General features: G+C 39.3%; 1 protein-coding gene across 6 annotated transcripts in view; it reads right to left on the reverse strand.

Moving 5' to 3' along the window:
• The window catches only part of Klhl32 (kelch like family member 32), a 188,317-nt gene extending 167,336 nt beyond the window's left edge, over positions 1–20,981 (reverse strand). For 3 of the 6 annotated variants that reach the window (XM_040283120.2, XM_040283122.2, XM_005338003.5), the window contains exon 1: positions 20,546–20,975. The gene's annotated coding sequence lies outside the window, so the exon portion shown is untranslated. Of the gene's footprint in view, positions 1–20,545 lie in introns of all 6 variants that reach the window. The other 3 variants (XM_078019588.1, XM_078019590.1, XM_021735078.3) reach the window with 3 other exon arrangements.
• Between the last annotated feature and the right edge of the window lie 5,186 nt (positions 20,982–26,167).

Raw genomic sequence — 26,167 nt, forward strand, 5'->3', positions numbered from 1 at the left:
CAGCCTCAGCAAAAGGGAGGTGCTAAACAACTCAGTGAGACCCTTTGTCTAAATAAAATAAAAAAAAATAGGGCTGGGGATGTGGCTCAGTGATTTAGTGTCCCTGAGTTCAATCCCTGGTACAAAAAACAAACAAACAAACAAACAAAAACCCCACTTGCTCTTTTAAAAGTATCCTCCTCTTTCTAGGACTTGGAATTGAGTCCTGTTGGACTTAGGCCAAAGGACAATCTGGATGGCAGACACTGCTCTACTTGGAATGAAGCTTTTGCTCTGACACTCACCCACTGGACTAGAAATAAACTTGTAAGCCTTAACCTACCTACAAGGTCTGTGATCTCTGAAAGGGTCTGCCTCATAAGTTCTTCAGACCTGCCCAGTCTTAGTGTACCTGCTGGGATTTCTGCTCTGACAGAACTGGATATGCTTCCAGCTCTTTGGAAGGGAACAGCGGTAAATTATGTGGCACCACAGTGAACAATGGAAAATGTCAGATAAGTCCTGCTATGTATGTTCATAGCTAGCACAAAGAGCTGGCACAGGAAGGTGCCAGGATAAAACGGTGGTACCTAAAAAACAACCAGAATTTGAAAACAAAGTCCTAGAAGTGCATCGTATCTCTCAAGGAAAGCTTCCCAAATTAAAATAAAATAATTTAGTTTGTGATAAAAAGACCTAAAAATTCATACTGAAATAGGGGAATTATTCAATATAGGGGGAAAGACATATACTTTAATCATCTTTGGTGAAAAAACGTTGCCAAAGGGTACATTCTTAAGAGCTATAAATTTGAAGGAAAAGATGATAATTCTTCCAGTGAATACAAGTTCTGTAATCCCATTAAAAGCAATTTTCCTTCCTGCAACTGCTTACTCTTCCAATAAAGAGTGGATCCAGAAAGTTCCACCAAAAACTATAATGTTTTTTGTTTTCTCCCATACCGCAAGTATATTATAGAGGTTTCTGCCATCGCAAAGATTTGGAAAGTGTTATAAAATTATGGACAAATCTTATGTTCTAACCCAATTCCTGAACTTATTACTCATATAATTTGGGCAAATTGTTCAGTCTGAGTAAACATTTATTTCTCCATAAGGCAGAAGGAAAACCACTTCCCCATAATTCTTTCATTGAGACTAAATGAAATGATGAATTTGCAAGTACATTCTAAACTGAGGTACAACATAAGTAGCATATGTACCACCATCAAACTCTTTCTACTACTGTGGCACTTAGAGTTACAATAATAGAAAACTTAGGTATTACAATCTTTTTGTAACTTGAGAAATCTAAGAAAATTAATTTATTCCCCCTAAAATGGTATTCTTCAAGATCTTATTTTCTATTTTGTAAAGAAGTTTTAAAATTTTATTTAAATTCCAAAGCAGTTCATTATCCCCAGACAGCATTTTTTGAGCCAGACTACTTGAATAAAATAAGAACAAAAGCATTTTATTGTTTCCAAGGCTATTCTAGAAAACGTCTTTTATTCTGACACCTTGAATTCATGCATGCCTCATAGGTAACATTTTCAATTATTTAAGCACTAGTTAATATTGCTAGTGTCGGCATGATCAGTGATTACTGTCTTAATAATCACAGGCCTCTGATTCCAGCTGCTCCCATCTTTGATATAACTGTGAGCAACAGCCTGGAGGACAGGAACTGACAGGGAAAGAATACAGCCGGGGGTCAAATTAATGCTGGTGGTGTACTAGCTTTCAGTGAGCTACTAAAGTCAGAGGCATATGCTGGAAAATGAGACCACAGATTGAGAAAGAATTAATGTCCTGAGAGTTTTATACAAAAGAAAATATTTTCTGAACATGAGAATGGCTTTTGAATCTGGATCTGAAGAAGCAGCCGAAATACATCATACCTCCAACAACCTTCTTTGGAGTAATTATAAAAAGAATGCATCTGCACTCTCGTTCCTGTGCCAGATAAGACTTTTCCCTTCCCCAGATGGCTGGGGCAAGTGTCTGTGCATATGGCAAGGGAAGAAGACAGGAAGCTCAAAGTATTTAACTGTCAAAAGAAGTGAAAGCTTATGAAACATGCTGTGTGAGGCACCAAAGGGGCCATAAAATCAAAGAAGAGCAAACCGATGAAGGCAAGGCCCTTGGAAACCTGTATCTTTTGTCCCAACTCTGCTACCATTTTCCTGTACAAGCCAGTTTGTGTCTCTGGGTTTTTGTTTTCCCTTTTGGAAAGTGAAGGGATCATCTAAGTCAGTTTGTGGGAGAGTTCTGTACAGCCAATGTGACATGATCCAATGTTGAGGGAAGAAGTAAAACAGGTGTTAGCCTGTGTACAGATGCAATCTCCTTAGCAAAACAGTTAAAGATGTTCTCTTCCTTTTGAAATAAAAGTAAAAATCATATTACTAGAGATTATTATCACAGATTCTGTATGAGTGACACCAAGAGACCCAGCCCTTTAAGAGCTAGTTCTAGAAAAATACAAACAACACATTTACCATAACCAAATGCATTTTGAGGAAAAGAATAATGGGCACATCACAGTCATCTGTCCCAGGATAGGGAATGAGAAAGTATGTATGCATATATATGGATATGCAAGCATGTGTACCTATGTGTGCATGTGTGTACATGTATCTATGTGTACACACATATACACAGACATATATGCACACACCCCACATATGTATGCACACATAGGTAGGGTGTGAGTATATATGTTTGTGTGTGTGTGAAAGGAACATGGATGATCCATCTCATTTCTTTCTTTTCCGTATTTGCCTCCTGTCCCTCCTCTAAATCTCTGGTACTGAGTGTTTAATTTAATTTTTAACCAAGGCATATGGGCAAGAGGTAAAACAGGTTGCCTACGCAGAATCCTTTGGGGAAAAGCTGTTTCAGTTTCTCAAGTCTTTCTCCATTCTCTCTCTCCCTCCCTGATTCTAATGTGATCCCCAGGGTTATTCTTAATGTAATATGTGCGTGACCATGCAGACATACACATCACAAATGTACCGAGTCACTGCTATTGATTGGCTAAGGTGCAATAAAAGGATCTACAGGCTAATGTCTTTTCTAGCTCTAATACTTTAGGACACAACTTCTACTATTAATATACTTCTGAATTAAGGAAACTTATATGAGATGACTAGAGGATAACAAAAGGCAACTCTCCACATCTACATGGCAGAATAAATGAGGGAAAACATGATACGGGCAGGTTAATCAGGAATGATTTCATAGAGAAAATGAGCATTGAGCTGAATCTTGATTTTGAACTGAGAGGGAACTGAATAAGTATTCTGTAGATCAGGCATGTGTGCAGCAGCATAGTATAGGGACAGTGTCAGATCAGGTTGACCATGATACGTGGTTCCAGATGATCGTGGGCTGCAAAAGCCAGCAGAACCTGCGCTTGCACTGGCTGTAAAGCCAGAGAACAGTGAATGAAACATGGTTCAGGAGGCTCCTTGAGACCATGGCCCCTGAGACAGTTTAGAACAGAAGGCATTAACCTGAGACCCATGAACAGATTTCACATATTTAGAATGGCATATATATGGATGCCACTCATTTTGTGCCCCCTTTTCTGTACCCATATACACACATGCATTTTGCACAGGAATGAGGACCTGTACCATATATTAGATTTTTCAAGAAGGTATGGAGCAAATACTTTCCCTATCCCACCTGTAAACCAGAAAATTTGAGTTTAGTAGAAAAAAGTGCTGCAAATTGTCCTCAAGTTCTTCTCATTGCTTAGATGGGCCTGATTAGTGAAGATAAATTAAAAAGAAAGTGCAGCTATGTAACATCATCCCTAGCTCTCCTAGTGCAGTGGGAACCCAGCAGAGGCTCCAGAGGGGAAGCCTGGGAAGACTCCTTCCCAGCTGTGCTCTTAGAGGGGCTTTCTTGGATAATATGAAGTTGATTGCCACATCCAATCTTCACCTGAATTGTTTTATGAAGATAGCCTCCTATCGAACTTCTTGTGTTTAAAATCAATGCCTTTCAGGCATTGATATATTTGACTAAAATATATCAGAAAACTTAAAGAATCAAGTCAGATGAAGTATTGCTAATTCTTAATAGGGATTAAGAATTAAGGGAGGACTTTCAAAAGAACCATATCAAATATCAAAATCCACATTTCACTACTTCCTAAATAGATAAAAGACTATTTGGTAGAGATATTTCTCAAAGTTAATATTTTAAAAACTAGTATAAGCCCAAGTTGAAAGAAGAAAATCTACCTTTTCATCCTCTGTATTTTCAACCCAAAGCAGTGCTGATTTTTTTTGATTCTTCAGTTAAATTTAGTTTGCTGTTGGAACATGTGAATCATAAAAGCTGTGTACCTTTAAAGGCATTTTCAGAGATATTTATTTTCTGAAATTTTAACCTTATAAGCAAAGCCTTGAAAAAGACCTGAAAATTTGTTTACAAAAGTACAAAAGAAGAAATGACACCTAAGACTGATGATCTATCAGTGGCACTCTAAGCTAAATCCAAAGGTGTTAATTATCCCGGATTTCCAGGAGGCTTCTTTGCTCTACAGAAGGCTCAGTTTTTGATTGTGCACTTCATGTTCCCAGTTTTGATTATGCATTCCACGTTATCTATTAAGCTTTTCCTCTTTTGAGTTCCAATAATTTGTGGCCATGTTAGTGGTGCTTACACTATGCCTAGATGACAGTTAACAGATGTATTCCTGTGAGACCATTCCTCCCCTATTCTGTGTATGTATTTAAAGCAGGGAGCACCTTTCACCAGGCTTCCATATTGAGCATCTAATAAGGTCCCCTAAGTGAATGTATAGACAGCATTTAGAGAGAGTATGGATCTCACTGCAAGGTCTGATGTGCAAGGAACAATTTATCTTCCTAATTTCTGAAACTCAGCTTAATTTCTATTCAAATGGTGAGGAAGCTCAGCTTTTTGGGGGTTGCTCAAGCAGAGTTATGGTATGGTTTGGGGATTTATGTGGTGGCACAGTGAGGAGGTCTGGGCTTTAGGTTGCCTCTAGTCTCCAAGTCACCCCCACATGCCTTGACTGTCATTAAATCCTATTGTCATTTCCATTCCTCAATTTATGGGGTACTGGCAGCATTTCAAATCACTCAATGCTCTCTTTTTGAACCACATTTCCCTGACTTCTAAGATTTCCTCCTCTCTTGGTTTTCCTCTTTGCTCTTTGGCTACATTTTTTTTTCTTGCTCCTTTTTGCTCACTCCTCTCTAGCTCATTATTAAGTACTACCATTCCTTGAGATGCAATTTAATTCTCTATTTTGTCTTTAGGCAATTTCAATCCTAATCAAAAATTGTATCACAGTCCCAGTCTTCTATGAACTCCATAGAATAATCTTCTATTTGATATCCTCATGTAAACATCTTAAAGACAGTTCATATTTAATACTGTCCTAACCACATTGTTGTATGGATTAGTACTGCCACTCATGCAAGGGGAAGCTCTACCCATGTTGTTGTATGGAGTGGCACCACACCAATGCAGGAGTCATCAGGTTTCCCTCTCCACCAGTGTTCAATCCATCTCCAAGCCCTGAAAATTCATATAGTCCTTAAAGAATCACCTTCTCTCATTCTCCATCCCCAGGCTCAGCCACTACCAGCATCTCTTGTCTGAACCAGAGCAATGGACTCCGGCTTTCCTACACTGATGAATGCTATCCTACAACAGGAGCCACCATCAACCCTCCAAGTCCCTCACTCTCTGGTTACAGTCCTTCCTCAAGGGCACCACACTGTCTTAGGGGTAATGGCTTTCCTGTCTACCCTCTCCCTTTTACTTCCTTAGCTCAGGTCTTTCAGGTCCCCAGCCCCACCTCTTTAGGGAACCGATTAAACCCCCTTGCTTTATATTTGTCATAATACCTCAAATCTCTTCCTTTAGCATTTAATTCCATTGTGATTTTACCCTTATTTGTGAGATCATGAGATGAATGCCTGTCTCCATCACTGGCGTGTCAGTGCCGAGATGACAAGGACCGGATTGTTTTCCTCACCATTGAATCATCAGCGCCTGGCACAGTGCCTGACATTTAACAGACGCCCAGTAACCACGTGCAGAATGAGCATTCTTGACAGAATAGAAAAATATTAACGAGAAAACTGGCAAAGCTTTTATAATCAAAAACACCAACGGCAGCATATTTAAGAAGCAACAACAACACAGAGTACTTTCCTTTCATCCTGAAATGAGAGCAAGGGGTCACACAGGCCAACCAGGTGTGGTCCATGAGTCATAGCTGTCATTAGCACTGGAGATTGAGCACTGGAAAATATAGACAGTGATCAAAAATACTGCTGATGTTCTCAACCCCCCCCCACACACACAGGGATGATAATGGAAAGAAGGGACTGCTCTCCCTGATGAATGGGGAGTAAGCCATTAGCTCCCTAGGCCCTCCTGTTTTGCTTTGGAATAATTATAACATTAGTGGCAAAACCTTACTGGATGGTGGCTTTGTGCCAGGTACCAGACAATGAAAATGTAAGTATATTATTGTACTTGATCCCATGGTTATACTACAGAACACAATGGAGGGTTCTAAGGTTCAAAGAAATAAATGATTTTCCAAAGTCTAAATCAGTATCTGAAAGAACCAGGATTCAACCTTAGAGCTAACTGTCTCTGAATCCATTTCACTGATGCATGTTGTAGCAACTGCCTGAAAGAAAAGAAGGCAGCCACAAACAGACAAAGCCCACTGATTGGAGAAGGCATAGCATACCGAAGGTATGGTACCCTAACATCCTTGGTCATAAGGCAGGAGCAGAGCACCCAGAAGCAATAACAACAGCACAGGGAAAGTTGGATGTGACAGCTTTAATATAGAGAAACACAGATGGCTGCAGTGCAGGAGAGGTTTGCACTATACCACCCAGCCCTGCTCCCGTACCAACACTGAAGCCCTAGCCAGGGTCCAAGTGTAGACCAAATGCAGCTGAGGTCTAGTCCTGATGCTGGTGTAGCTTAGCCACATTCAGTTTCCACTGTGGAACTGTCCTATCACTTTTCTCCAGTGTATTGGGGCCAGAGAAACCCTTGGTAAATATAAAGCAAATCTGGAGCTGTTATGTTTTGAATCCACAATTTGGGAAAACATATACAGATTAGTCACTGGATTCCTTCAAATAGTCAACTCTTAGAGGCTTTAAGGATTTGCTTGTTAGCTTGCTTGCAAACCAATTACTCACTGCCAGACAAAAACGCCTAGGGATCAGACAAACATCACAATGAAGTTGTCTAGGAAGAGTATTTCCTGAAAGCATGTTAATTTATAGAGCTTGAGAAAGGGGCATAGTTCACATTGTGAGGAATAAGCAGGCAAATGAGGAAATGCCTTTGAGACTCATTAAACCAAGGATCTTAGAGTCAATGGAGGTTTCCAGAGAGGAGAGATGATGGAATCCAACTCTCTAAACATTGTAGTGCAGCAGTCCATACGAAGGGATGGAAGGAGAAAGAAAGTGACAGAGACCAGAAGGAAGCTAAAGTGGCAAGCACCTGAGTCAGAAGGGCAACTGTGAGAAGAGAAGGGCAGATGGGAACCCAGGAGATAGTGAGAGAAACAGCTAGGACTGACTTCACCCTCTCGTGCATAACTGAGGAGGAAGACAGAATCATTCATAAGAAAAGGTGTGAGAAGCCAGCTCACCTCCCTGGGAACACTGGGGACATAGAAAACACCAGAGAGCATCAGGGAAATCACCTGACAGACAAACACAGCTGGAACATTGACACCCTTACCTCTCTTTCTCATATCTGCCCCACCTCCAACCTGCCAGACACCCTAGTTGTGTGCCAAGGTCATAAGTACACAAAAAACAGTAACACGATTTTAAACAAATATGCAACATCTTCACTAATTCAATCCGTATTTGCTGAGCACTGTAGGAGGTAATCTGTGGGGGTTCAAAGTCAAATAAGACCAAAATTTAAATATCTAGACTTTTAGATGCAGAACAGGATGGGGGAGGGGTGATACAGCTATGAATAGGCACAAGGGAACTTTCTGGAGAGACAAAAATATTCTTTAAAACAGAATCATAATGTTAACTGCCCACAACTTTATACATTTGCTTTTATTGAGCTGTACACCAGTATGAATGGCATACTAGTTTCCCCTCAGTAAAGCTGTTTTTTAAAAAGTGATAAGAACTGTGAGTAAAAGTAATTCAGGACAAGGTGAATTGAGAGTACAGGGAGTGGGGGAAATCAGGAGGGTGACCACAGTGGGCATCACAGAGACAGTGACAGTTGAGCAAAGACCTGAAGGAGGTAAGGCAGTGAACCTGGGGATAGCCAGAGAAGGAGCATTCCAGGCAGAGGGAACTAGGAGCTGTGATACACAGGTTCTATGGCAGAAAAGGAGACTAGTGGGCAAGGGAAGGAGTAAACAGGGAAAGAGTAGCAAAAGACAGGGGCAGGTGAAGAGAGAGGAGAGGTGGTGTGCAGGGTCCTAGTTCTTGGGATTGAAAGCTATTGCAGTCTTGAGCAAAGAAATAACGTAACCTAACTTGGAGATAAAAAGGATTGACCTGGCTACTGTGATGGGAAGAGCCCAAGGGAGACCAAGGAAACCTCCCATCTAAGCAAGGGTGGTGCTGATGGAGCAGGCATGGCTACAGGAAATGGAAAGAAGCATCAGACTCTGGGTGCACTTTGAGGGTAGAGGCAACAGTTTCCCAAATGCTTGAGTGTAAGTTGAAAGGAATGACGTCAGAGATGATTCCAAGGTTTGCCCCCCCCCCCAACTAACCATGGGGAAGCTCTGGAGGAGGCAGGTTTAGAAGAAAAAAATCAGAAGGCACACGTAAGGAACTTGGATACTAAGTTATAGTATATGTGCCCAAATCACCTGGCATAATTTTGGCAACTTTCTTTTAAAGACCACCTTTGTTACATTTCCTCCAATAACATTTCTCAAGTGTTTTTACAGCACTGACCATGTAAAAATGTGTAAATATTTATTTAAAATCATCTTAGCCTTCTTTATCCTTACTAACAGGACTCTGCAGAGTATCTCATTTTGTTCTAACTTCTTAATTATATTTCTAATGGCATTAGACTTCACCTTCCTGGGAAAATCTGGCTTCAACAATGCCAAATGGCAGTCACAGCCCTGGGCTCAAAGAGACCAGAGAAGCTGGGTGAAAGCCAGCAAATGTTGGGATATACTAAATTCACCTCATATGATAGAAGGAAACTCATAAAGCATCATAAAGAAATACCCAAATTTTAATTAGGGTCATTCTCTCTTGAGATTTATTTCTCCTTAGGAGAAAACTACTCTGAAGGTAGAAAAGGTCACCTACTTGCTTAAAGATTTAAATAGTACCTACTATTGTTTTGTGATGTAAAACACAGATTCTCCTTGCTCTCACTTCTAAGTTTGGGTTTTATCCTATTTATTATGCATATTTGTCCACTGAACTTCTTTATGTGCTCATTATGTTTATCACATGAGTTAGAAATACAGGTTTGGCTTAGTAGCTGTGCCTGAGGTCATTACATCCCATCCTGTGGCACAGATGGCCAAAACGATGATGTCGGCAGAAGAGTCAAGACCTAACCACCTATTGGGGCTGTAGCCTCCAAATCAACCAACAACAAATGCAGGTTCAGTTAGCATTCTCTGTGGGTCCCCACTTCTTCTCTCTTTTTTTTTCTCTCTCTCCCCCATCCTCACTATCCCTACCCCTTCTCCCTTCTTCCTTGTCCCCATACCTCCCTCCACCCTCGTTCTACTTGTCTGACATAAAAAAAACAGAGTCTGACCTAATACCAATTTGACAAAGTTCCAGATGTGGAACTTCATCTGATTTCCTGCACAGTAAAAGGTAACTCAGTAATCTAACAATTCCCATTCTGAAACAGTCTTTCTTCAGATCAAAATATTTTTTTCCTTCAACTCAGAAGTATTATTAAGTATGAAAAAATTTCCTGCCATAGGAATGGTTGTACCAAACTCAATGTCAGGGAAGTCACGGCAGCAGTCACAATAATGACTAAATCACAATGAGCAGATAAGCATGATATCGCCCTTCTGGTGTGTACTCACACACCAGGCAATGACTTCTCTTAGGACTGTCATCAAGCAAGCAACATCTCACCATCATAACCTTAATCATTTCTGTGGGTGCCTGGAAACTCATGAGTGATCTAACAGCAAAGATTCTTTTTCCTAACTATATTCCAGTGCTTAATAATTATATATCTCTTCAAAATGCCTAACATCCAAAAATCACATTTTGAACCTTCCCCAAAATAAATAATAAACCACAATTTGAAAACATAGTTTCTCTGTTCCCCAAATCCTTCCATATCTATACTACCCTGCAGCAATCCACTACCAACCTGTTCATCAATGACTCATAAGATTTCATCCACAGTAGAAGTAATATTCTCCAGCTGGCTTATATAATGCCATATAATCACTATTAATTTTCTAAATCTAGAATGTATAAGATAAAAATCATCTGATTTTATCTCATGCAGAAATGCACTTTAAAAAGAAAAAAAACAATCTACCATACAGAGAATACCATTTATAAGGATGCCCTCTGCAGAAATTCACCAGCTTTGGTAATTTCTACTTCAGCAATGAAGACACTAATCACACATATACTCCTATCCAGATGGGGCTTATGGTTAGCAGAGAACTGCCTGTATTGTTTAAATGCCCACTGAGTATCTGGGGACCTACGTAACCTAAACAGACTTAATTTGCTGTTTGTTGTTAAGTGTAAATGACAGAAAGTTGAGGTCCAGGTCCAGATGACAAGGCTGGTCCTTGGGAGATGGGAATAAGAAACAGAGTGCGAGCAGGTCACTGTACTCTAGATAGAAGCTTCCAAGTTAGACCAGTTGTCAGAATGACTTGAAAAGGGCTTTTTCATACATGAATGGCCCAGCACCAATGCAGATCCTAACACAGTAAATACAAAGGATCCAGGAATCTTCATTTTTAAAACAATTTTAGGTATTCTGAGGATCAGCCTGGCTGCAAACCTTTATAACAGACTTATTTGTAAAACACTGGTAAATATATGATTCTCTAAAGCAAGGTCCTAGAATGGCCAATCAGAAGTAGTAACAGAGCACATTTTAGGTATATACAATTTTATTCTCATAAACAATGGTGTGAGAAAATTAAGATTCTTCAGGTTTACAGAGAAGGAGATGTAGGCACAGAGTTCACTGCAAGTTTCCCTGCAGAGTGGACACTCAAGGAATCTAACCCCCCCATCCAACTCATTGTGCCTACCCCTACCTTCTCCTTACTCCACTGAAACACTACTACCAGTGGGAGATTTTCAATACTGCTGTATGACTCAAGCAACCACAGGTAGGAGCAACCTTAAGAAAGGGCCTTTTTGAGGGTGTAGCTCAGTGGCAGAATTCTTGCATACAATGTGTGAGGCCCTGGGTTTGATCTCCAGAATAAAAACCAGAGAGCAGGAAAAGGTATTTTTAATTCTGGCACTGCGTTAGGAAACCTCAATGCTCTATTCAATGCAGACTTCTACTAATCAGAATTGACAAAACAACATAAGACAGAAATAAAAAACTGAAAACTTTGTGAAAAATTGTAAGGTCAGAGAAGAGAAATTTATCATCAAATTCTACAGATGGCACTAAAATTAATGAATCAGAATTTCAGTAAAAAGTCATGTCAAATGCTGTGCAGAAAGACCTAAGCACTATGCCTTAGTTTCTCAAAGGACATTTCATCAATTAAGAAACCCCATCTGTAGGTGATAATAAACACTTCCAAGAAATTATAAATAGCTTTGACCCAAAGCGAAAGAAGATAAGCCGTGCCCTAATTAAATCAGACTATAGGTAATTAATGTTAGCATAAATAAATAAACCTCCCAGCAGCTCAGGAGGCTGACGCAGGAAGACTGCAAGTTCAAAGCCAGCCTCAGTAACTTAGTGAGATCCTAAGAAACTCAGTGAAACCCTGTCTCAAAATAAAAAATACAAAGGACTAGAGATGTGGCTCATTGGTTAAGTGCCCCTGAGTTGGGTTCAATCCCCAGGACCAAAAAAGAAGAAGAAGAAAGAAAGAAACCAAACCTCTATTCCATAATTCTTTTTTAAGCTTTGAATTCTCAAAACAAAAAACCAATTAACCATATCAGCTCAAGGACATCAGTCTGGAAAAGACCAGTGAATCTTTTTGCAGCCAAGGGGTTATTTGATTATATCTACACCACTGTCTATCACAAGAGCGGCATTTTTTTTTTTTTTGAGTCTCCTTTCAGGGAATGTCAAATAGAGTAAATGAGGAAGCAAGTCACACAGAGACTATCAAAATAAATCTCTTCCAGTCAGATATCTACCTCAATTATGAACCTAAATTTCCAAAATAATAACCATAGCTGTCACTTGGAAAGTGACTGAGAATAAATCCAGTGTCTTCACATTAGGAGTAGGCTTTTTTTTTTTTCTTAGAGATAGGATTTTGTAACTTTGCTGCCCTGTGAAGGCAATGCAGACACAAAACCTAGCAATAATGCATCTCAGCACCATATCTTTCATGCCAGAATTTACACCTCACTATAATGAATACCAATACATAAATTTTTTTACCATTTTTTTTCTAGAGTCTTAAAGAAACCAGTAAAGGATTTTCAGTCTTTGACAAATCACTTTTTTTATTTGTTCATTTTATATATACATGATAATATAATGTATTTTGGCATATTATACACACACAAAGTATAACTTATTCTAATTAGAATCCTATTCTTGTGGTTGTACATGATGAGGAGTTACCCTGATCGTATTTTCAAATACAAGACTAGGAAAGTTAAGTCTAAGTAATTATACTGCCCTTCCTATTCCCCTTCCCTCTCCCTTCCCTTCCTTCTCTACTTCAATTCTTCCTCTCTCCACCCTCCCTTTTTTTGGGTTAGCATCCACTTATCAGAGAGAACATTCAAATCTTGATCATCATTGTTAACATGCATTTCTTATTTTAAGTATATAAACTAGTGTTACTTACCAACTACCAAAAATACATATAAATTATGAAATTGCAACATACTTTATACATACCAATATAAATAAACACATGCATATATGTATACCCGGTATAAGCAGAGCACATTTAGCACAATAAATAGTTTGTTTCTTTTTCTTTAGGGATGTGCTTTGTGGTCTATTTTATGATGAAAATAGAACTTTTCTTGGTCTATGGGTTTTTTTAAATTTGCAACTCAGACTAACTTCCTACAAGTGTTTTTGTCATCCTGACCATTGTAGAAGTCACCAATCTGGTGGGCAGTTCCCATTGTCATCTGGGTTACCCCTATGGAAGTTGTAAATCAAGACAGAGTAACCTTATTTACATTCCTAGGTCACCAGAAAATCAAATGGTATTTAAAATGCAGAAAAATTACTCTGTCATTCTCAAGGACAAGAAGTTGCTGGGCAGGGGGTGGGGGAAGAATGGGGAGGTGGTGATGCAAAGGGAAAAAAATAGCTTTAGCTAGAAAGTATTCTCTTTGAGAAGTGAATAATCCTATCTGACTTGAAAGAGAATATAAGGAGGTTTTTCTTTGAGCCTGGTGAGCTTTTGACCTTTTCATAAAATTTACATAATTCAGCATGAAGGGAAACCCCTAGTTGTCTAAAAGATGTAGGCAACTCGAAATTGACCTTGCAGAAAGGCTAGGAGGTCTGTACCCATCAGGTACTTGGTGCTGCTATTATTCATTCCACAGAGGACACAAGGTGTAGTTCTGCACTTTCTACAGATGAAGAACCCCTGAAGCAATTCTATAATACAGCCCTGAGAGCTACCTAGGAAGGAGGAAACTGATCCTCCTTCATTTTCCCTATGACCAGGCTAGAGTTCCAACAGATGCAGAATAGAGGGAGACATGGCTTACTAGAGAGGAAAGACACCATTAACCCCAAGATATGCATCACTTTCCCTGGGAGAGTCCACTCAAGCAGCACACCCAAAGTTCGGTAACACAAAACGGATATCTCAATGAATTCAAATGCATTCTGCTACCATGTATAACCAATTAGAACAAATTTAAAAATTAAAAAAATTAAAGGGCTAGCTCCTCTCTGAGGCTAGCACTGGCCAGATTAAGATGTTTTATATCATGCATGAAATTTAAGTGGATTCTAACATCATTGAGGGAAAGGGGGGGTAGCAAAGGGAATTAATAGGTACAGAGTTTTTATTATGCACCAAGCATTATGATAGATGTTTCTATGCATATCTCATAATCTTGGAGTCTCTCTATGTCATGGTTTGGGTGTGTCCCCCAGAAGTCGAGTATTAGAAAATTCCCAAAGTATCCTATTAATAGTACTTGGAGGTGGGGCCTTTGGAAGATAGTTAGGATTAGATTGAGACCTCCATGATCGAATTAGCAGTTTTATAAGAAGAGGAAGAGCAAACCAAGCTACTAAATTTGGTCACATTAGGATGCAGCAGGAAGAGCCTCACTGGATATCAGCACCTCATTCTTGGACTTCCTAGCTTCAAGAACCATGAGCTAAGTAAATCATTATAAATTTCACCTTCTTCTGTGTTCATTTATAGCAATAGAAAGCAACCTAAGATGCCCTATAATCTAGGTAATAGAATCTTCATTTATAATTTGAGAAAAATGTGATCTATAAGGAATATATCACTGGACTGAATCACAGAGCTAAAAAGTATTTGATTTCATATTCAAATCCAGGCTCCAAGGCTCATGTTCTAGTTGTGCCATGCTACTTTGCACTTTCAATTGTAGATCTAAAAATCACAAATAATAAGGCTTCTAAGTAATGATTTAAAATGAGGTATTAGATTTTTTTGTCATAAAAAATTGCAAGATGCCTCCTCCACTGCTCTTATTGTCTGCCATTAGCATCAAATGTGTTCCCACTGAAGCAATCAGCCAGGATGGGACTACTTATCCCATCAATATCCTGTATGCCAAACCAGTTGTATGTCAGGGTGGGGAAGGGGGGTGGGTAGCCCTGCTTCTAAGTAACTGGAACTGGCTCATCTGGCATGGAAAGTAGAATATATTATGCCTCAAATAAATATGTAGGAGAATATTGTCAAGAGTCCATGAAAACTGCCAAAGATTTTCCTTCTCCATTTAAAAATCATCTTATCAGGTCGGTGATTTCAGCCCTGCAAAGGAAAAAAGCTATTTTAGACATATTCACAGCTTTCAATGCTTTATGCCATATGCGGAACTAATCTGATTCCAAATCAAGTTTGCAAAACTGTTATTTTTTAATATATAATTCTTTAAAAAAATTTTTACCCAAATTTATAGTACCATATGTCTAAATCAAGCTAAATTATATGCATCAATGCATAGCAGTGTGCATATGAAATAGAGCAAGAACAAAAGAGATATGAAGAAATTTGAGCCCTTCCTCCTGCTCAGTTCCTCTCAAGTGAAGATCTTGGTAACAAGAGTCAGAGAATAAAGGACCAGATTAGAAATGCCAGGAAAGGGGAAAAGATGAACAAAATTAATTCCATCTACTAATTCCCAGGAAAAAGCAAAGTAAGATATTCCAGGGTAAACTCTGAAGATTAACTTTGCAAACTGCAATATATTCTGCAATAATGAGAACTGGGGGAGACAGAAACAGCCAAGTCTATCTCCACTCTCATCAGAAAGCCCAGTTTAATAAGCAAGATGGGCTCCCTACATCATTTGTTCAGATTTTCCATTACTTAGCAAATATGTCTGTGAAGGGAAAATCATCATATTGGCTTATATTGTACTTGATGGGAATTACAATCCCTCCTACTTTAAAGTGAATTCCTGTCATGCCAAATGTCCCTGGAGCTAGACTCTAGTGCTAATGGTTTTCTATTTTATTTAATCCTGTTACTTTGTGCAGTCATACTAAGAGGCAGCTCTCTTATCCAGTCAATGCAGGTCTAACACTTGAATCACTCAAACTTTCACTTGCTCATCCCTTATATTTCATACCTCCATTCAGGTAAAAATGTTGACCCAACAAAGATTAAGAGCAGATATCTACCTTCACCAAAAGCTTCCCTCTGTGCTTGAGTATTGCTTTTCAAATGGCTCACACACAGCTCATATTTCTCTTTACTTGTCCCACAGATATGAGGTGTGACTTGTTAAATGTAACAGTAAAATCTCTTATCTGTAAGCATTTCCCTAGCCTCCAAACTATGACTCTCCTAAAAGAAAATGATGACAAATTTTATCATCTAATTTGCCCGAATCTTTCCCATTTCTGAAAATCCATGTATTTGTCCACTTCAATTGAATCCACATACATACACTCTTCCCATGGAAAAGTGATATCATGAAAGGAAATTATGTGCCTTACAATGTATGTTAAAAATCCAGAAAACCCAAAATAGCTAATGGGTACTTGCTATGGACCAGGTCTATGTAGGACATAATACATGACTTGTCCCTTGCCCTTAGCATCAGAATGTTTAGAAGAATCAGTGCTACATTCTCCCTTATGTTACAAGCTTCTCATCTCTTTTACTAATTTGTCTTTATCCCCTGACACACATCTCCAGTTCTACCTTCTTGCTGCACTCCATCCTAAAGACCACATTTTCATGCTTTCCCTTATCCATTCAACTAATTAGCTCATCAGTATCAGATATCACCAGCATTATCCTCTCAACTCATACGTCCAACTTGACTGTCTGGCAGAGCCTCGCATCTTTCAATAGATGAAAAGGAACTTCACTTAATATAATCAGATCCAGCCATCAATGCCCCTCCTATATAAGGACTTAACTGATCTCCACAAACAGAACATTTCTTATTTTTGCTGTGTCTATGCTTCAATGCAATCTTATATTTCTACTGTAGCATTTTACATATAACTGCCTCAGCCATGTACAAAATCACAATGATGTACACATATATAACCTCCATTAGGTAACAGGCAGAAGAGGAGAGTGAAGTGAAAAGAAAAGTTGAGATTTAAAGTCTTCTTTCTTGGTCCAGTTTAACTTAACATAGTCCTGAATTCTTCATCTTTATAAGATGCCCATTTTATAAGGACATTGTGAATTTGACCAGAAACTGATGGAAAATATCTTAAACTTAGAGGGGGCTCAAATAGGATGCTTCCAAATGGTTTGTTTGCTCTAAATTCTGGAAGAGCACTCAGTCTTGACTTTGTTATGAAAATATTTATGAACACCTGCCTAGCTCCTTTCTAGAGATGCACACTGAAATGAAATCAAAATCCTTTTATTTACTATTAAAGCATCCTTCCAGAGGGAGATTTTAGAATAGGAGAACCATTAGAAGCTACTATTCTCATCTTTTCTCCCCTTAAACCATTTCTTTCTGAATCCACAAAAGAATAACATAAATAGTACTCCTTTTCAACTACCTACTTTAGTAAAGTCCACTGACATCACTATAACTTTAGTGAAAATATGAGAAACAGCTTCTCAAAAGGTATTTGTTTCATTACAAGATGCCTGTAAGGAGCAAACAGCATTTATTATGTCAAGATGCTAGAATTTAGTGTCTCTTTGAGTTTCACAGGTTTCTTTGTTCCTTTGACTTTGGCAACTTGCAATATCATAGTGGGTTTAATTAATTACTTAACTCCTTAATAGGAAGTATTCATTGAAGAGCTGAGGATGCTCCTTTTTTTGTGACCATCTTTTTGTTCTACCTCTTTTTACAATGAAAGTATAGTCTTTTCTTGGTACTCACTGGGGGATTGGTTCCAGGATTCCCACAGATACCAAAGTCTGCAAATGCTCAAGTCCTATTTTTTTTTTCTTTAGTACCAGAGATTGAACCCAGGGGTACTGAATCACTGAGCTACATCCCCAGCCCTTTTTATTTTTGATTTTGAGACAGGGTCTTGCTAAGTTGCTTAAGGCCTCACTAAGTTGCTGAGGCTGACCTCGAACTCGCAATCCTCCTGCCTCAGCCCCTGAAGCTGCTGGGATTAAGTGTGTTTGCCACCACACCCAGCTCAAGACCATTTTATGCAAAATAGTATAGTATTTGCATATAGTATATACACATCCTCCTATATACTTTAAATATTTTATAGGTTACTTACAATACTTAATATCTTAATACAATGTCAATGCTATATAAATAGTTGTTATGCTTTATTGTGTAGGGAATAATGGCAAGAAAAAATCTGTACCTATTCAGTACAGATGCAAATTTTTTCCAAATATTTTAATCTGCAGTTTGTTCATCTGTAGATACAAGGGATCAATAGCACTCAACTGACATTTTGTACATTCTTAGCCCTATGCCAAGAAAAAAAAATTAAGTCAGGAATGAAAGAATGTTAAACTGCAAATACTTTTTTTCATCAGATTCAAACATTCCTATTTTGGAGTATTTCACTCTCTTTAGTTTTCCAGAAGGCACAAGACAGAGACCTAGGAAACCTCAGAAACAAACTTGGACCTGTTTACTGAATAACAAATGTAGAATATTTATTAGACTTTAATACTGATTGAGAATATTCCTGATCATTCTTATAATTGATTCACTTAAGTATTTTATTAGAGAATAACAGTTTATTATTGGAGGAGGCCTCAGTAGTCAAAGGTAAACAAACTGACAGGCCATGGGCCACATGTGTCCCAGACATATTTTTAAAGTTGTCCTTACAGTTTTTGTAAGCCCACATTGTAAAATTCATTTTACAATGACAAGCATAGTTATTCTTGGATACCTTCAGAGGATTGGTTCGAGGAGCCCCACATAAAGAAATCCAAAATCTTCTGTTTTCCTTGAAAATTTAGTATGTTTTAAAGACCAGGCAGAAACAACTAGCTTCAGTAAAGAAGAAGCTGCCCTCTTTCTGGTGCCTTCTGGTGCCTGTTGCAGAGGCCAAAGTCCACACCCGCTCTCTCAGATGTCTCCTACTAGGCTGCTCCACTTCTCTATCTCACCTGTCAGACCCCTGAACACATTTCAAATGTAAGCACAACTTTTTTTTTTAAGGCAAAGAGCCTCTATCCAGAAAGGGCTTCCCCACTGACTCCCTCTGTGACCTCTACAAGGTTTGAATCTTGGGTGTCTCAGCTTTATACTGAAGGTAATTCTTTGACCTCATGATTATTATGAGGATTGATAAAGAAATAAATGAAAAGTGCTTTGTAAACTATAATGTAAAATGTTTGTCATCATTTTTTCATCTCTCAGCATTCTGTGAGCTGCATAAATCCCTTTTACCTACTTCAGTTATTATTTGTCTTCTTTGTTCCTCTTATCATTATACCATGCATGACAGTTTAAAATCTAAATTAAGGAATTTGTCATATTTTCCTTGCTTTATTTAACAAGAGGTAGAAAAGATGAACAAATATCAAAGGAAAACAAAATGAATTACTGAATGACAGTGAATCTTTATTTAGTCATTCCTCTTTGTGATGAAAGTATGAAATTAGTGCAAAGTGTAATTACTGGATTGCTGATGCCTTCAAGTACTGTGTTACAAGTTCATCCACCAGGCACTTGAGGTACAACCAAAACTGACACCCCAAGTATTAAGGGGCTTCTGTGAAATTAGGGCCCTAACCAGCGTTTTGCTAAAGAATTGAGTACATCAGAATCAAAAAATAAAAATCTACATCTTAATATGAGTTCTAATTAGACTCTGGGGTTTTAAGCCATGGCTTACATTTTATATCTATCAACATATATAGGTATAGAAATACTTCCTCCTCAAATCAACAAGAGGTTTGAAAGAAAACAGAATCTTCTCAGAAATGGGCAGAGGTGCAGAAAACTGCCTTAATTAGTGATGCAGTGGATACTAAAATGTTAGCAAAGCTGCATTTCATGAATACTATATTGTTATCTTAGGGATTCACAAATACGTATTCCCCTTCTGGTCAGTTTACAACAGATCATCCTGATGTGGGGAACCACAATACAATCATCTGCTTTTAATTGTTAAGAATCACGCCTAAGTGAACTGCAAAACAGAACTGAAAATAGAAGGGAAGAATAGATTTAAATTGGAATCAGCATTCTTTATATCACCAAAATGGAACTAATTCATTATTCAAAACACAATCCGTTGAAAATTCATCTGAAGAATCCTTTTTAAAGCATATCGTATACCGCAATTACAGCTTTTCTTGAAGTTGAATGAAACCGTCGCCTGAATACAAATTAACGAATGTCAAATTGACACAAGATTTCCAGTGTATATTTTATTTTAAAAATCAAAATAAATAACAGCATCATTTAAGAAACCAGTTCTATTCAATAGATGTCCCAAAGCTAATGTTTAAGCAAGTCTCCCTGGCAACCAAGGAACACAGTGCATATTGGGCTGGGGGGAAGGATAGAAAGGGGGAGCAACTCCAGGGTTGGTAGAATAAGTAACCAGAGTAGTAATTGCTCCGCTAGACGACGTTGGTAGAGGCTGTATGTCCCTGAAATTTCAACTCCAGTTCTCGCCCCCTCTGGCACAACAGCAGTTTCCCACCCTCTCCCTCGGGTCTGCAGGCACCAACCCGAACAGGTTACTCCCCAAACAGGAGATTGCCTTACCCGATGGGGTGAGCGGTCTGCTTGGTTTTGTACCCGAGGCGGCAGCGCAGGCACCAGGTTCTCCCTGATGCACAATGGCTCTGCTTCGCCCCACGATCCTGGGGTTAAGAGAAATTGCAGTAGCTTCTCTCTGCGGGTTTGGGGATGCAACTGTGAAGACGAGCGCGCCAGTGTGTGTGTGTGTGTGTATATGTGTGTGCGCGCGCGAGTGTGTGTGTGTGTGTGTGTGTCTGTGTCTGTGTGTCTGTGTCTGTGTACGCGCGCGCGCGCGCCTGCCTGCGCGATCCCGGGCTCTCCTGCGGGGAAACAGTGTTCCCTAGTAAATAAAAAGCACCAGCCAGGGCTGCAAGGGACACGTCCGGCTAGCTACCCCAGGCAGTTGTCAACCAGTAGACGCACCTTGGAAGCCCCCGGGTGGGTTGAGAAGCCAAAGCGGCTCCGCCCCCTCCTGCCCCCGGCGGGCCCGCGCACAACACCCCCCCTCCCACGTCCCCCTCTGCTGGAGAACCGGCGCGCACGCTCCCCTCCCCTCCCTGCCCCCTCCCCGCCGCCGGCGAGCCAGCGCGCACGCCCGCCCGCTCTCCCCGGAAGTCCCCCTTTTCTGTACTGCCGCCCCCCTTTTCCCTCTCTGGCACCTGCGCCGCTGGCCGTCGGGTCACATGCACACCCTGCAGCCGCAGATGCGGCCCCTGCTGTGACGAATTACACTATAGAACCTAGCCTGCTTACCCCAGACTCTCTTTCCAGGACTTGCCAGCAACCTGTGCCAACCGAAGCCATGACCCCAACTTGCTGTGGAGAGTACTGGTCCTGTGCTTTCCCTTTCCCTGACCTAGGGAACTTGTAAAGTTCAAGTTCCCTCTATTTCAAGAGGCCCTAAAGTGGCCCTCCTTAGGATTATACATGTTAATGTTGAGAACAAAATCAAGATAACTTGAGGAAACTTGATCCACCTCTCCCTAAAAGGTGGACTGAAGTCCTGAACCTGAAGAATAAGTAAGGGTATTTGGTTATAGCTAATTCTGAATTGAAACCGCAGACAGAGAGCAACCTCAGAACACATCACTGAATTCCAGAGCCTGGCACACTTTGAGACCATTCATTAATTCATTCTTTTGAAAAGCCTGCTCAAAATTCACATTTGAGTGAAATGATTAGTTTTAATGTGTAAATGTTAGACCTGTGAATTGAAAACCTTGGTCACATGTGGAGTTAATCCACTGGAACAAGACAATATAGCTTGACATTAGAGATAACTATATTTTGTAGACACTCAATATTTAAACTTCTACAGGATTGGAAGGCTCATTCCTTGAAGATTTATGTTCTTGGGCTAGGAAGTATCTTTTTGGAGCATCCTTAATATTCTCCTTAGTCCCAAATCAGTTTCAGAGGCTGTTTTCCACTTTTAAACTTTCCAGATTTCTAGGTTTATTTGTTCCTGTGGGACCTGTCTTTTTCTTCCAGTGAGTGCTTTATTCCCATGATCTTGATATTTGTACATTAGGAAGCTGAGCACCTACTCATCAAGCAGTCCTGGACACCAGGATAGGAACAGAGAAAAGAATGACAAACAACTAAATGCAAACAGTAGATGCAGTGTCATTCTCTAGAATTTTTCATAAACAACTGATATTTTCCATTGGATGTTATTTTATACTTGAAGATCAAATAAGAAAGTATTTTTGAACCCAAAATATTAACAATGACTGGTGTCAATAAACAGAATACTCCATTAAGATTTACAAGGTGTCACTAAATTAACAACACTTAATATGTTAATGTAGTGTATATATATATATATATATATATATATATACACACACACACACACACACACACACAGACACACATACACATACATTTATATATCTCCAATATACCCATTGGATTATCTTTTTTGAATAAATAGCTTCTATTTATTAAATATAATCAAACAGTGCAAATAACTGCATGTACACAGAAAAAGAATCTTTATTACTACCAATTTGCCATCTGTATGATAAGGAAAGGTCTCCTACAGCCCTAGCTGGTGTTTCTTGTTTATTATCCTATCCCTTGACCCTAGCTCATTATCTGTCACATAGAAGTGACTCAATAAATATTGCTTACCTACATCTAAGATGTTGAGGAGTAAATAAAAAAAAAAAAACTATGTTAAATAAGAGACTCAGTGTTTGTTAGGTAACCACCGAAACTCAACACAAACATATTTTCCAATATTACTAGGGCTTTTAGATGCTTTCTCTCTCAAATATCATTAAATTCAGTCTTTCTCCTTACTAAGAAAATAGTTTAGACTTTTTAAAAGCTGTTTTTGTTTGTTTGTTTGTTTTGAGAGAGAGAGAGAGAGAGAGAGAGAATTTTTTTAATATTTATTTTTTAGTTTTCAGCGGACACAATATCTTTGTTTGTATGTGGTGCTGAGGATCGAACCCGGGCCGCACGCATGCCAGGAGAATGAGTACCGCTTTAGCCACATCCCCGCCCCTGTTTGTTTGTTTGTTTGTTAATTTTTTGTTTGTCTCTGGAATACTGACCATGTGTTGAACTTTTCGTTTTTTGGCCCTTATAATGTTAGGCAGTGTAATCATTAAATGACTTTTAGTTGTCATTAAGAGACATTGTCCCTGTTTCAATCTAGTGATATTATGAAAGATGAGCTGAGGAAGAAAAACATGTGGGGTCCTTTGATTGCAAGTAAAAGAAAATTACTTCACTCAATTGGGGATTTAAGAATATAGGGATTTAAGAATATAGGGAGCTCGAGAATTGATAGGAAGCCTCCCTGGATATCCTGGCAGGAATTAGAACATCCACAGAGAACAGAGAAGCAATGACCACAGGATAATTGGGGTAGAGATGTTATGATCCAGTAACTCCCATTATTGGAAGAGATAAACCTCAATCTACTGCTCTTTATACTCCCTGTTCAGATCCCATTTCCAGTTGTCCTAATTTGAAGGCTTGGCCTATCTCTCAGGTGGTCTAGGGTGGAACCCTTGATCACAACCCCCACAGAATTTATTAAAGAAAAATGGGCCTTGGATTAGGTGGAAAATAGCATACATTCATGGCAGGAAATGGGATGTGATTTAAATGTATTGGGGAAACATTAAGAATGGGATCCCTGCCACAATAGTGCATTAAAGACTGAGATCTTACACTAAGGGAGCCACTTTCATTTTCTTAAACTAGTATCCTGGAATTTGGTTGAGTGTGGAGCACTTATTTTTCAACTTACTTCTTACTCTTTGGGGATGTGTTTTGGAACACGAAAGTTTTTGCAGCATTTGTTGTTGTTGTCTCCATCTATCATCAGCTTGTCCATAAACCAAGATGTAAGAACACAGCATAAATCCAACGGTATCATAAGTTTTTATACAATCTGTTTTTTAACAGCTTTGTGAGAATTAGGGAGATTTGAAATTGTCTCTAGACACCAGATGTCACTCTCAAACTACATAATAAAGTAGAGTTATGCCACAGCTCCTTTTTCAAGTCCAGAGCAAACAGCTGCTGTAGCCCTTTTGCTATACCAAGTGAGGAGACAGGTGTTATTCTTAAAGCCAGTGTCATAGATTTCTGTCACAAACCAACAGTGACATTAAGAAATCACTGAGCCATACTTCAATAAATGTACTTCTGGAGAAAACAGATCAATATTAATTATACCAAAATCAAAATTGATTTTTGGCTGATATTCTCTAGTTTTCAAGTAAAAAATACAAGCTAACTCTAGCTAACACCTGCACGTATTCAAGAACCTGTGGGCACATTTTATAGGTAACTCGTTCTGTTCATCAGGGTCCGAGGTCACTCAAAACCAGCCATGCCAAGAGAAAGCTTTCATTGATGAAATGTTTAATATTTACATTTTCTATGTCACATTCTCTGATACCAAATGCTATTCTTGTTTTTTAGTCTATTCTGTCTAATCAATTAGACTTGTAATGGGAGCTTAGTAAAAAGTTACTGTACTGAATAGGAAATAATCCTTATCCATAAGATAGAATATTTTAATTATACTAGTAAGTAGGTACAAACACAATATGAAGGATATTCTTAGTCATCATCAGGGTAAGGCAGATTTAAAACAAGTTATATTTTTCCATGTATCAGAGTGGCAAAGATGTACAAAGATGTTAATATCTAATGTCAGAGAGAATGTTGATAAATTATGAATTTATGAGAAAGGAAATAGATACAAATATTTTATAGGACAGCTTGTCAATATTTACTATTGTTATGTTTTTTTGAAATGCATATGCCTTTGGGTCCAGAAACTCTGCCTCTGATTATTTATCCTACCCTACAGTTACCTCTAACAAAAGCACAAAAACTTACATAAAAAGATACTGTGGGCGATTGGGGCGGTGATGGTGCATTTTGAGCATGTCTCCTGGGAGCGGCTGCAGAGCTCCATGTCCTCTCCTGGACTGTGCTTTGGTGCTGGGCTCACTCGGACTGCAAAGCAGAGGCCTGCTGCATCCACGTAGTCCAGGTGGCACCAAGAGCTTCTCCTGCACAAATATGACAAGTTTCCTGTGAACCCTGGAGCACCAGTTAACCACTGGCCTTCCTCAGAAGTCTGGTTCCAAAGTTCTGCCCATTCCACAAAGCCCAGGTGATCAATGAGGCTGTAAAGAATCTACCAAAGGTGAACTTAATGAAGTCAACCCATTTATGAGGCGCATGGGCAAAGTTCTTCACTGAAGAGAGTATGTGTGGCTTTCTTTGTCATCACCAATTCTTGTTCATCTTGAGTCCTGGGATTATGTGCATGTGCCTCTGAGAAACTGATGTGACTCCATTTTTTAAAATAAATAAATAACAGCAGCTTCTACCTCAAGGCCTGTCCTAAGGAAGGGGGCGTGACCCTTGTCCTTGGAAAAACCCACAGAGCACTCCTAAGCACATACCCACCCTGCTGAGTTGTTTGTCTATAAATAACAGGAGAGATATGCTGCGCGCCAGGTGTCCCTGACTCAGTTAGTCTAGGTGAGGACCCATAGCAACCCCCTAGCAACCTCCAATCAGCATGAGATAGGGAAAATATCTGGGATGCCAGATGACCCCCAAGTAGTTTATGGTGGTCGATAACATGTTGGAAACGGTGTAGTTTAGTACGTACACCCCTCGTGGCCTAAACCAATCAGTTCAAAGGAATCACTCTCCTTGTACTAACCAATCACCCCTACCCAACTTGTTCCTGCCAGTGAATGTGCTAATCAATGTTAAGAGTTGTTGTTTGACTTTCCTGCGATATGGAATGATTTGTTGTGTGATGTTGTGACACATAGAGTATCCCCCCAAAACCTATAAAATCTCACTGGACAAAGGACTGGTACTCACTTCCTGGGACCACTGTGTCAGGAACGGTTGTGAGTCCAGGCTTGAGCTGGCAATAAAGACTCTTGTGTGCTTGCATCAGATTTGGAGATTTGTGCTTGCATCAGCTCCTGGAGGTCCATTGGGATCCCACGAATCTGGCATTACACCTCCACACCTTGCTTACCATTCAGCATTTATAAAGAAGAATGCTATAGGTGGAAGTGGTAGCAAAACAAAAGTTAAAGGTCGGCCTCATCAATTTGCCAAGAGGCTATCTTAAAAGTAAAA

The sequence above is a fragment of the Ictidomys tridecemlineatus genome, chromosome 8 (assembly GCF_052094955.1).
Source record: "Ictidomys tridecemlineatus isolate mIctTri1 chromosome 8, mIctTri1.hap1, whole genome shotgun sequence".
In the NCBI taxonomy this organism is placed as follows: Eukaryota; Metazoa; Chordata; class Mammalia; order Rodentia; family Sciuridae; genus Ictidomys; species Ictidomys tridecemlineatus.